This window comes from Centruroides vittatus, unplaced genomic scaffold (assembly GCF_030686945.1).
Source record: "Centruroides vittatus isolate TY-2023 unplaced genomic scaffold, ASM3068694v2 scaffold_1167, whole genome shotgun sequence".
Taxonomy (NCBI): domain Eukaryota; kingdom Metazoa; phylum Arthropoda; class Arachnida; order Scorpiones; family Buthidae; genus Centruroides; species Centruroides vittatus.
In genome coordinates, this window is record NW_027122671.1 from 507,323 (window position 1) to 520,893 (window position 13,571).

At 32.5% G+C, this 13,571-nt stretch overlaps 1 protein-coding gene across 4 annotated transcripts in view; it reads right to left on the reverse strand.

Annotated features, from left to right (window-relative positions):
• LOC136986736 (replication protein A 70 kDa DNA-binding subunit-like) overlaps window positions 1-13,571 on the reverse strand; it is a 50,631-nt gene that overhangs the window by 36,231 nt on the left and 829 nt on the right. The gene's annotated exons all lie outside the window — the stretch shown is intronic.

The following is a 13,571-nucleotide window of genomic DNA, read 5'->3' on the forward strand; positions in this document are numbered from 1 at the left end:
AGATACGGAACGAAGACGACGAGTTCGAAAAATTGCCGAGGTAAAATTACGGGAACAAGCGGCTGATGCCGAACGAAAACGTCAAGCTCGAAAAATTCCTGAGGTAAGATTACGGGAACGAGCGGCCGATATCGAACGAAAACGTAAAGCTCGTCAAAATCGTGACGCAATATTACGGGAACAGGCAGCTGATACCTTTGTAGCTGGAGAGAATTTTAACATAACACAGGAACAGGCAGCTGATACGGGACGTAAACGTAAAATTCGAAAAGATCAGAAGGAACAGGTCGGCCGAAAACGTAAAGCTAGGAAAGTTCGAAAAGATTATCTGCTTAACTTACAGGAACAGGCCGAACGGAGACGTAACGCTGTTGAGAAGATTAGGAAATGGAAATCTCTCCTTAATCTCAAATTTTGGACCACCAGGATACGTAGTATGATGACGTCGTGACATTCCACATATGTCCAATAATAATAATAATAATAATATATAACGCGAAAATACGAAAGATTTAAACATGTACAGCCTTTTTTGTTTCATTCTTTCCTTTCGCCTTGTGTTTAAGATGGGTAATTATATGGTTTCTTACCATTACGTATTTTCTTTTTTCTTTTTGTTTTTTAAAAGACACGTATTTGATAGACATTTCCAAAACATAGAATTATCCAGTATCGATCCATATAAAAAAAGCTATAAGGAAAAAACCATAGGACTACTTACCGACTGTGCACCGATCGGACCGCCATTGCTTAAGCTTGTTTCCGTCGTGGAGTATCACGTATGAGGGAGGCGTAGGTGTCACGTGACATCTGACATTTCCTGAGAATTTCGGACTCCGAAGAGACCACGGACCAGTTTCATTTGTTACGTTTCCGGTAATACCGTAACATTCTATAAAACCCACCGACGTACGATTTCATAAAGGCGATTTATTTTTCAGGTTAACTCCGCAAAAGACAGAACAAATAAATTATCTGTATAGCAACCTTAACTTTTCTAGAAAATTATTTCTTAAAAAAGAAGACATTTTTAGAATAAGAAGTATTAAATTTTTGGTAAATGTTTTCATTATGGGAATACGCGTTTTTTTCTTATTATTTTATTTTTAAAAGAAGGTATATTTAATAGACATTTGCAAAACAGAATTTTTTCTGGGTGACCCACATATAGTGTTATAAATAAAAAATCATAATAGGACTACTTATCGACTGTGCCGCGTTTCAGACGCCATTGCTTAAGCTTGTGGTGGACAGCGGAGGTGCACACAGCGTGTCACGTGGCCTCGCTTTGACGTTACACCGCGTTCAGGACAAATTCTTGCGGAAGAATTCGTTCTTTTGAGGGTAGACATCACGTGATAGAGCAACGTCGTCTTATTCCTAACAACTTTACCTTTTTTGTAACTCCGAACAGCCCGCGGACCACAGTTTGATAAACTTTGCCTTAGTTAAGATTTGACGACGATGATTTATTTTTCGAGGTTAACTCCGTAAAAATCGGAACAAATAAAATAAATAATCGAATTACTTTAAAATTCAGATAACAGATTTATATTTATAAGCATTTAATCTAAATTTATAAATGTATATGTTTTATATAATCGTTTATTTATAAATTTAGATAACAAATTTATATTTACAAGCGATGATTTATTTTTCGGAGTTAACCTCGAAAATAAATCGTCGTCGTCAAATCTTAACTAAAGCAAAGTTTATCAAACTGTGGTCCGCGGGCTGTTCGGAGTTACAAAAGAGGTAACTTTGTTAGAGCAATGTCGTCTTGTTCCTATCACGTGATGCTGCCTTCAAAAGAACGAATTCTTCCGCAAGAGTAATTTGTGCGGAATGCGGTGTAATCCGCGACCGAATGACGTCGAAGCGAGGCCAGTGACATGCTTTATGTGCGTCGATGACGACGACAAGCTTAAGCAGTGGCGTCTAAAATGGGACATGGCGATAGGTAGTCCTGTGATTTTTTTTTTTTTTTTCTTTATAGCACTTTATATGCGGGTCGCTCAGAAAAAAAATATGTGAATAAAGAATGCTAAATGTTCTTAACGTTAAAGGGGATTAAACATCAGAAAACTATATCGTACACACCAGAGCAAAATGGTGTGTCCGAATCATCGTAGAGAGAGAGAGAGAGCTATGTGCATGTTACAAACATCTAATCCAAGCAAAATGTTTTGGGCTGAAACAGTATCTATTGCAATATATTTTAAAAACTTGAGCAGTGTCTAATAAAGATACGCTTAGAAGCATGGAGCGCAAAAATTTTAAACATAAAGTACATAAGAATATTCGGTTGTGAAGCATTTCCACAAATCCCCAAAGAGAAGAAAAAATTTGATTGTAGATCAGAAATTGTGTATTTCGTTATGCACAAAATACAAAGGAATGCCGATTATTCGATATAAAGTCAAAAAGGATAATTGTACAAAGAAATATAGAGTTCATAGGAGATGAATTTGTCACATTAATCAACACTAGATAAAAATGAAGAGGAACACACACAATGAAAGTGAAATTCCTAGCTTCTATGAACTCGTTGCTGTGGGATATTCACAAAAACCTGATGTTGACTACACAGACACAATTTGTCCTCTGGTTAAATATTCAACTATCATAGCTAAGGCTGCAGAATTAGATTTAGAATTTAGGATTTTGTGACTGCATTCCTGAACCCTAAAATAGAAGAGGAACTTTATTTAAAAAATGTCATTACCAGAATCAGCTGAAACACCAAAATTTGCTCGACTAAATAAAGCAATTTATAATTTAACAGTCGGGTAGGGCCTGGAATAAACTCTTACATAATGAGTTAATAAAACTTAGCTTAAATCAGTCCTTAGCAGATCCTTGTATATATTATATAAATGTACCCGATCTATTTCTTTTAGTATTATATGTGTATGTAGATGATTTATTACTATTATGCAATAATTTGGTCAAATTAACTAAGTTCAAAAATGAGTTATCTTATGTTTTTAAAATGAAAGATTTAGGTGAAGCCTCGCAATGCCTTTGAATAAGAATAACTCGGAACAGAAAAGTGGGAACCATCAGACTAGATCAGACCAATACATAAAGAATTTTAGAAAGATTTGGTATGTCAAATTGCAAACCTTGCAAAACTCCAATGATGGAGAAAAATTAATTAAAGGACAGACTGGTGAGCAAACTAATATCCCTTATCAAGTAGTGGGAGCTTGTTAGATGTATCTCAAGGAACAAGACCAGATATGGCATTTACTATATAGTATTATTATGCATATAGCATATGCAGTAGGTGTAATGAGTAAATTTAATAATTGTCATAATAAACTCACTGGAACGGAGTAAAAAGAATTATGAGGTATTAAAAGGAACTATTAATAATAGAGATAGTGGTAACAAAATATGATGAACATAGTGAAGATAAAAATCCGGTTAATATATATTAGTCTCCTTTCGATTAGGCTACACAGGACTTACAGTATTAATAAGGCAGACCGACCCAGAATTTGACCGAGCACTCAATCTGCTAGGAAAAGGTCTTTTAGAAGAAACCTCTAGAATATGAACTACTAAATAACAGTCATAATTGTTATCCTTATTACGACAGAATTCATTTATTTTTAAGCAACAGAGATAAAACAGATTTCAACACTAATGCAATTAATAACTCCAGGAGAATTTGTGAGAGTTTTCGCCATTGATAAGTATAATAATTTAAATAAATCGAGCGAAAGACTTTAGAAGACGCCAATAAATAGAACCCAATTTTCAGTCGTTCCTTTTACTGCTGCTACTATTCATAAAAAATTCAAAGTGTGCAATGTGTAGTAGTTCATGATGAATATACGCAAAGCTTACAAGAGTTTACGTCGCAAAGATGCAATTCATAAAGAACTAGATATTCCAGGTTTTGTGAAAAGTACAGTACATCAGTATCAAAATTAGAAGGCAAAGGCGGAGCTTCTAATTATATCTCAAAAAGCATAAAACAAAGCGCCTAAATATCAGGTTGTTGGTAAAATTGATAAGTTTCACTTCGAACTTTGTTCAGTTGACAACATTCAAGTGTTTGGATTTTATCGATCTCCAACATAACTATGAAGGAATTAGAAGTGGCGTGGAATCGAGCAGAAAAAACAAGAAGAAAATGTACGTACTTATGGGTGATTTAAATATAGTTAAAAATAGAGAAGAATTTGAAAAACGGAAGCTTAATTTAATCCCAAATAACATAAAAAAATTATTCAAAGATCATCTCAAATAGATATTGTATTTAGTGATTGTGGAAATATGTTTTAATTTATACGAATCAATTTTCTGTGATCATATTCCATGTTGGATAGGAATAGATGTTACAAAAAAGTCAATTATAATTGAAAATAAATAATTATTCGAATCTCTACTATAACTAATAATGATGACACTTCTAAAATATCCGAGGCCAGTATATTTTCGGATTTTGTAAATTATTAAAGTTCTATATGAATCTAGAAATCTATGAGAAAATATCATCTAATATAAATAACTATGAAATTGAAAATTTTAATGCCCAAATACTGGGCTTTTAGAAATGAGTAGAAGAAATGGTACTGTATTTTCGCGGATTGTCCGGCATGTCGGTGTGTTCGGGAGAGACCATGAAATCAGATATTTCCGTTTGGTAAAAACCGGCATGCCGGTTTAAATGAGGTTATACATCCATCTCTAAAGGGCGCATTAAAAAATATGAATGAGTTTTTATTCTAAACCTGTGAAACTGTCAGCATTATGTCAAAAACTACGATTATATGTATAATTTCTTCATTTTTGTCTTCTTTCTAACGATGTAAAATATTTGTGGTCGAAAGTGCTTTTTTTACGTGTATGTTATTGTAATTTGATTCAAAAGCGCAAAAATAAACATTAAATTTCAGAAACTCGTAAATTATCTCAACTTAAACGATTAACATCCTCTTTGTAAAAGTTTGAGAGGAAGTTCTTATTTTTATGGTCCACATTCACACTGACTAACTACTACTACTACTACTAATGTCAATAAGCCGTTAATTGTTTTATTATGCTGTAAACAAAAATTCCTCCCGATTTTAGGTCAGTAAAATACAATGTTATTATTGTATTGTAACATAACTAGTTGTTAATTAAATGTTTTCTTTAACATTTAATTAACAACTAGTTATGTTAACTGACTGCTTATTTAAGTTTGTTACGCTATATTTGTCACGGAAAGAATAAAAAGATACAGTAGAGTCACAATGTGGACTAAACAAGTGACAAGTTACCGAAAATAACGCGTTTTACAGCATAGCGATGACGCTGGTCTAAATGATGGAATTTTCGTAAAGGTATTATATGTGCAAATTCATATACGTATTAACTACATATCAACAGTAGCGAGGTTGAGGCCGAAGTTTTAAACGCGAAAACGTGTACGTCGGACGTTGAGCGCCGCTTTCCGGTAAGCCTAGAAGTTTGACAATGGTGTTTGGAAAGTCAGTGGAATCATGCCCGGCGTTCCAAACACCGTTGTCAAACTTCTAGGCTTACAGGAAAGCGGCGCCGAACGTCCGACGTACACGTTTTCGAGTTGGAAACTGAGGCCTCAATCTCGCTAGTGACTATTTCTATTTGTAGAATAAATTTTAATTTTAAAAATATTGAAACACCTTTGCTGTGTTAAAACTGTTGACTCTTCCGAACTCAACCAATGACACCTTAGAAATAGGAATGAATTATCACGGTAATTGGCTGCAGCTGTTACGTGATTTTGATTGAACTACCTCTTTTTCCTCTAGAAGCACGTGATTGCATTATATAGAGCAGGGGTGGCCAACTTTTGTGCACATAAGATCTAATTTTTATCGTAAAAATGTGTCGCGATCGACTTGTTGTCATAGGCATAGTCTAAGTGGGGAGGGGGAAGTGTGAAATACATACTATGTTTATACACTGTTTCAGTACGAAGTGCACTCACTGCTTATGAGTCGAGTCATAACTGCATGCATACAGTTGCGTTCGGTTACAAATATAATACATCAAGTCAAGACATCGCTAGCGATCGACCAAAATTGGCTTGGCGATCGACCGGCGATCGCGATCGACTTGTTGGCCACCCCTGATATAGAGTCGATATAAAAATGGCACAGCTAAGCTAGTACGATGTTTTTTATAAGACTGAATCAAAATATGGTGATTAATAATCTTAGATTAATGATACATTGATCCAACCTAAAAGTAGCACCGAAACGATCGAAAGATTATGAAGCAAATTTACTAATAAAGGGACAGTCTGACATTGGGGTCGCCGATTTTTATCAACTCGGCAAAGTTATAGCGCATTCCCAACGACTGACATATGCCAAGCAGTAAGGCGCAATACTCAAAATTAAAGGAGAAATTTCAAATCACTTAAAACCTTTCGAATTTCTGCTATATGTAGAGTGGCCGAGGTTGGTGTTTCGAATCCCAATCGTATCAATGTGAATTTTTTTCTAAAACTATAATTTTCACTTTTCCTGGTACTTTTAGATTTATTATATTGTCAGAAAGAAAAGTTTATTTATTTTTAGAAAACTACAAATGCACAATAAACAGGATAATAAAACAAAAACTTCTGTTTTTCAAGTGACAAGTTAATGTCAAAAGCAACTAACAATTGCTACCTAACATTATTTTTTAAAAAAGTTTTCTGTATTTTCATGTAATCAAAAAAGCCATTGTTTAACTTAAATGTATCTCTAATTTCATCTTCGTTCGCTAAAGAACGAAAAGATGGCTTCCATGTCTTGTGCTAACATCGATAGCATAGAAATGTGTTCTGAAGAAGAACCACTGCACGACAAATATTACTAAATGAACATATTGTGAATGCATTTTTCAAAATCGAGATTTAATTGCAGCGTGAATTTCAGAAGTTTTCGAAGGCGATAGGAAAAATAATAATAACATTTAGCGCTCTGATAATTACAAATGTGATACGGTTCGAATGATTCTCCTCCAAATTAGTTGATGATGAAATGCTTTTAAACATTGTTTTTCCGTACGTAAATCATCTTGTAAAAATCTGCATGTATTCAATGTGCACACTGAACAAATGTTTGTTTCACACGCCTCTACGGCAATTATCAACGAGAAAACTGCGTTACTGGAAAGTAAACAGATTGAATAATGTTAATAAAAATTCTATATATAGTTCTAAATAAAAATTTCTATACTATTAATGAATTAGCGGTCATGTGACTAATTCATAGCTAATATAGAAATTTTTAAGATGGGAATTTTACTGAACTCGCATTAAAAAATTCTTTTATCTGTTCAACTCCGCTTCCCAAGATCAAATCTCGAGTGCACCACTGGTTTAAATATTTTAAAAGCCATTAATGCCGTTATTTGACGTTTATAAGGACAAAGTATGTAAAATACGATTCTAATGTTAAAACTTTTCTAATGAGTAATTGTGTATTTTTTTAAAATTAACTTTGATAAATAAGACATCAGCTGTTAAAGTCAAAGTATAACCTTAATACCTTAAAGTTTAATTTGAAATTAAACTTAAAAAGGTAGTTTCCAGATTTCGGGAAAACTAGATTTTTTTCTTTATTTCGTAAACATGATTTAAAACACAGTAGAGTCTTGCAAACTCGACTCAGTCCAATATCTGAAGTCAATACTATGCATGAGGCCCACTAATTTAAATTCGCCTGGGCTCCATGAAGCTATAAAGAGCCACTGACTTCCTCTCCTTTCTTACACCGTGCTATAATTTATCATTAATAATAGTAGATAACATTAATAGAACATTAATAATTTTATATGCTCACGACACGAAAAAAAGTAATTATTTGATAAAATAAAATTTTGCAACAAAATAGTTAATCTAGAATTTAAACACATCCTAATCATCTCTTCGATGCCATGTTTGAAAAAAAATGCGACATCTTACAACTTCTATATACATTTAAAAATATTATATTTTACACAATCACTGAAGAATAAATATCGTAATAAATAGTAATGCGAAGTCAATTTTGTGACCAGACACGCAAATACTGGTGTTAGCGCGCTTAGCAGCAACGCATCTTGTTTTAAAAATCGCATCGATATTATAGTACAACACGTGCACTATAATTACAGTCAAACCTCGGTTTTCGAACGCCTCGCTTGTTCGGTTCATAAACAGAATTTCGACATGAATCATCGATGACGTTGCTATTTAAATTACATTTCAATGCTCGTGTGGGAAAGATACTATTTGTTTATTCTAATAGAATAAACAATAATTTAGGACGAATAATCCACCAATCCTGGAGCACCATACTTGATGACGTTTACAAAAAAGCGTAATATATAAATGGTTCATAGACTCGCCCTTACCTTACTGTTGAATAGTTGAGAACAAAACGTTGATGTAAGTTTTTTTTTTAATCATTACAATATATTGTACGCTTTTAATAGTTTCCATCTTTATTTATTTTACTTATTTATTTTTAATTATACAGTGAAATGTTATGTAAATTTAAAACGAGAAATTTCATCCTGTTGTTGTATTGATTGTTGGAATACATATTGATTGTAACTTTTTTTAAAAATAGTATTTTATTGTCGGGAAATTATTATATACGAAGTCTTATTTTATTGTTATTTTTTTAGTTTTTTGTAGTAATACTGCTAATGAGGGCCTTGAAGGCCCGAAACACGTGTTATATGTGTACAGAGAAAATTACTACAGGTGATATAATAAAGAAAATTTATTTTTTCTGAACTAATTCTCATTCTTGTGTCAAGTCTTAACACCAGTGTAAAGTCCTAATAATAAGTAAAGTCCATGTAGACAATTAAAAATAACGTTAGAAATAAGGACGGTAAGGCAATTATAATTAAAAGGTTAGTTCGCTTTAATATACTTTTTTTTAATTCAAAATGATCGATATAGTGTACAATTTGTACACATCCTAATGGTGCAGTTTCTACATATCTGTATCTTTCACTTACTGGCATGTTTTCTTTCTTTATTTTTGATAGGAAAATGCAACACTTCTTCCATTTTCCACAATTATTAGCTCGTTTTTACCTCTTAGAAGGATTTTAACTTCAATATTATGGTTCATAACATGACAAAGATCAAACTGTTGCTTTTCATTGTAAATATTTTTACAAGTTGAAACCAAAACTTTCAGAAACAAACTATAATGAAAACACAAGAACACTACTTTTATTCTGCAAAAAATAAAAAAATAAAAACACTGTCCGAAAAAAAGTCAACAACGTACTGAGTATGGTATGGATCAGACTGACCTGAGTACACTATAAATAAATAATCATATGACTGAGGGCCTTTAAGGGTCGTGAAACCTTTCAAGACGTGGTTCTTAATTAGATTATAAAAATATTGTTATGCTAGAAATGATCTCCTCAAGCATGACGGTACACTTTTTATGAGAAAGTAGAGATTGAAGAATTGAGAAGAGTAGAATCTTCATGACATTCAATGGATTAGAGTTGTTAGTTTAAACTACTTAATTTGTAGAAATATTATCTGTTGTAACTAGGGTTTCTCATTTTCCGGCATTTCGTTTGTCCCGGGATTCCGGGAAAAAAGTGAACTGTTTTCCGGGATATAATTAATTATTTTTAAGATATAAAATAAATCTTAAAATCGAATGATATAATTATTTTTCATTTTTAAATAACTTAATACGTCCTGCAATCTCCAAAATAATAATATTAATAATGCTGTGTATAATATGTATAAAAAATTACCTTTGAATTACGTAGAAATTTTCACAAATAGAAAAAATTTATTAAAATTTGTTGGAAACTACAAAAAAAAATAAAAAAAAAAAAAAAAAAAAAAGCCTTTGAGTTGAAAATTTAAAGAAAAAGAGAACTTATATCATACTTCTAGCTTAGAAGGTAATTTAGGTTTTTAAATAAAACATAATACAAAATATTATTGTAAATTTTTTTAAGAGTTTGAAAACCAAAGATGGTCAATTCTCCGATCACTCAATCTGGTTATTATTTTAATAATAAAAAGTCCCGCTACTGAAAATGCCCTTTCCAATTCAATAAATGTGGGTGGAATCGTCTTTAATGCATTTAAGAGATGACAAATGTTACGTGTTTTTTCACCTGTAGCCTGGAAAATTTCTTGTTCGTTTCGAAATGCGTTGCAGTACTTCTTTTGCCGTCTAGTATTCTTGATTTGTCTACCTCGGCTACTTTAATAGCATCATCAAGCTTACAGCCTCGTTTGGCTTTAAAACTCAAGCTTACAGGCAGTTCGTTTGGTTATTAATCAGGTTTATGAAGAAAAACTTCATTATTGCAAACTTTGTACTCGTTTCTAACCTTGACCAATTTGCACAACCTGGCAAATAATGCAGTTATTAATGCTACTGGGCATGGTTAAAAATTAAGACAGAATAAGCACAATTACAGTAAAACATCGCTTAACGAGCACCTCGCATAACGAGCATTCCGCATAACAAGCAAATCATTTTAAACGACTCGCTTAACGAGCGAAGTTTCGCATAATGAGTGACGAGGAGAGGGGAAGTCCCGGATTGTGCGCATGCTCCATCATGCTATTATCTGTAATTTTTTTGTTTTCTGCAAATCGAATTCGCATTCCAGGAGATTCTGCGCCAGAAGAAAAGATGATGATTCACGCACCTTAACAATGTATATTGTATAATTTTCTTTGAATAAACGTTATACGTAAAATACCGTATTTATTCTCGTATAAGACGATCTCGCATATAGGACGAGGTGTGACTTTAAAGATCAAAATAAAGAAAATTAGATTTATTAATACCATTCTAATTTTATTTCGTTTAATCACAAATAAATTATCATCAAGTGCACGTATTAAGGCAAACAACCATGTTTTTTGAGGCTATCACCTTTTGTTTACTCGGACTCACCCTCCGAAGCTTACAATTTTTTTTTTTTCACTCTTACTCCACAAAGCATCGTTCTATGATCTGTCGAGTGAATTTAAAATGCAATATTTCCTGAATGACTACTATTAGCTTTTGAAGAATGCTTTTCCATGCACCTGATACCCATGTAGCAAAACCAAAAGATTATAATGCACGTGACCGGAAAAAGTTTATTTTTAATGATTCAGAATGTACAAATATTCACTAAAAATACCAATTTAACAAATATGAAATAACTACATTTATAATCATTGCTATAGTGATCAGCTATTTTCGGATCATCTCTTTAAACGTGCACATTCACTTTGACCTCGATAGCACTCTGCTATAATGGCAACATACACGGTTCACAAAAATTATTACAAAAACGCAAAGAATTCTTCGCTCGCGCGTATAGGACGACCTAGGTTTTTGAAGCAGTGAAAAATAAATAAAAACCTCGTCTTATACGCAAGTAAATACGGTATTTGAGTATTTTTTCGGCATGGAACACATTACGGCTGTTGTATAGATTATTTCCTATGGAATTTCGGTACTTTGGGTATATATCTGAACTCAGGGGACCGAGACGAGTTCAACGGCGCCATACTTTTGGACCAGAGACCAAAAATAAGAAAGTTATCATATTTTATAATTTCTTGCCTTTCACAATGCCCGCATTACCACATTTTACCTTAATTTCTATGGGGAAAATCGTTTCGCATTACAAGTTAGGTTCTGGAACAAATTATGCTCGTTAAGCGCGGTTCCACTGTATTCCAGATATTTCAGGTTCTGATAAAGAATTTTTAGAATCTTGTCACAAATAGACTACGTATTGATTATTGACAATCTGTGACGTGCCATAAGCGAAAATTTAAAAAACTAATAAGCAGACTTAAAATTAATAAATACAAATGTATTCTGACAGTTTATGAATTAATTATACTTTCTATTTGCAAAATTTCTTCAACTTCAACACAAAATAAGAAAAAAAAATGCATTTTAAAGAAATTTGCGGGATTTCCCGAGATGAGGAAAATTTCCCGGGATATTTCCTGGGTTAAAAAACAGCCAGGATTCTGTTGAAGAAACCCTAGTTGCAACATAAAAAGCAACAAAACAAAATTTCATCTGGGATGGACAGACTATGGTAAGAGTTACAGAGAATTCACTTACGCATAAACAGATATAGACCTTTATATTAAAAACATAATATTAAAATCTTTTTTTACGCTACATTCTGAGTAAACACTCTATTGTCTTTTAAAAGATTTCCTTGCTATCTTCTTTTAATAATAGATACCTTAATATTGTTTTGATGATTGATGTTGTAATGCTGTTTCTGCAACCCTTGACAAAGCCATTTCTTAATTCAAAGTTTATAAAAAACAAAGATAAATTGTACAGTATATACCGTACGTTAGTTAGATGAGCAATAACACTTTCTAAATAACGGGCTCGTTATATTGCTACTTTCGATTAGATAATAGGACGTTACAAGGTCACCAAGGAAAAATTTTTAAAAAAATTGTTATAGAAGTGACACAATGAGGCTATCCTTTTTTTTTAACGTTTAAATTTTAAATTTAATGGTGTTTAAAATACGTCATTTGCCAAAATATTTTAAAATGCAACTTAAGAGAAATTTCGTCGTTGTAGCTGGAACTGAATGACGTCACTGAGGTCACTGCAACATCGTTTTATCGGTTTGGGATCGGTGATCACAAATCGCTAAAACGTTTATTTTGTAGCTAATATTTCCGCAAAAATAAGTAGCCTGTACTTTCCCTCAGAACATAAAATTTCATCTGGATTGGACAAAAATTGCAGGAGTTATAAGGCATTCACAGTTAATTTCACACACAGACGACGGCTTTTATATTAGTAATTGAGGGTTAAATACTACGCTTACCACTTTAAATTCTGATCTTACCTTCTTTATAATAATTAAATAAAATCTAGTAAATAGATAAATTCGAGATGAAACAATCTACATTTATATCACGTATCTACTTGCCTAAATCTCAAATCCAGGGGCAAACAAAACAATCCATATTTAAATTATAAAAAAGATTCTAAAGTGACAATCCTGCCAACACATGGTGTAGAATTCAATGTTTTGACCTGAAATAAAATGTAAGGTCACAGCCACTCTACGTAGTATATGTGCTAGTTCGTTTATCCAGGAAATCAGAGTTGAGTCTCTTTTATAGCACTTTTGTAGTCTTAGTTTCGGTTTTGATTTCGATTTCGGTTTGTTGTGACTGAATGTTTTAATATTATTATATAGGCCTATAATATATTGCGTTTATGGGCATTTTTATGCCTGAAATATAGCTAAAAAGGTTAATAAAGGTTTTATTTTAGGGGTCGGGAACGAATTAATCCATTTTATATTGATTATGGGAAAATTTGTTTTGATTTAAATAAAACAAATCGGTTTTCGAACAACTATTATGAATGAGTTGAGTTCGAAAATAGAGGTTTGACTCTATAAGAAATTTTAATATATATATTTTTATCATATTTACACATCATTAATATTCAGTATATAACTATTGTACACACTTGACATTTCTTAGGTAAAGTTCGAAAATATATTTAATAGTTATTCTTAAATCTACACTCGGACCTAATTTGAAAAATTTGACA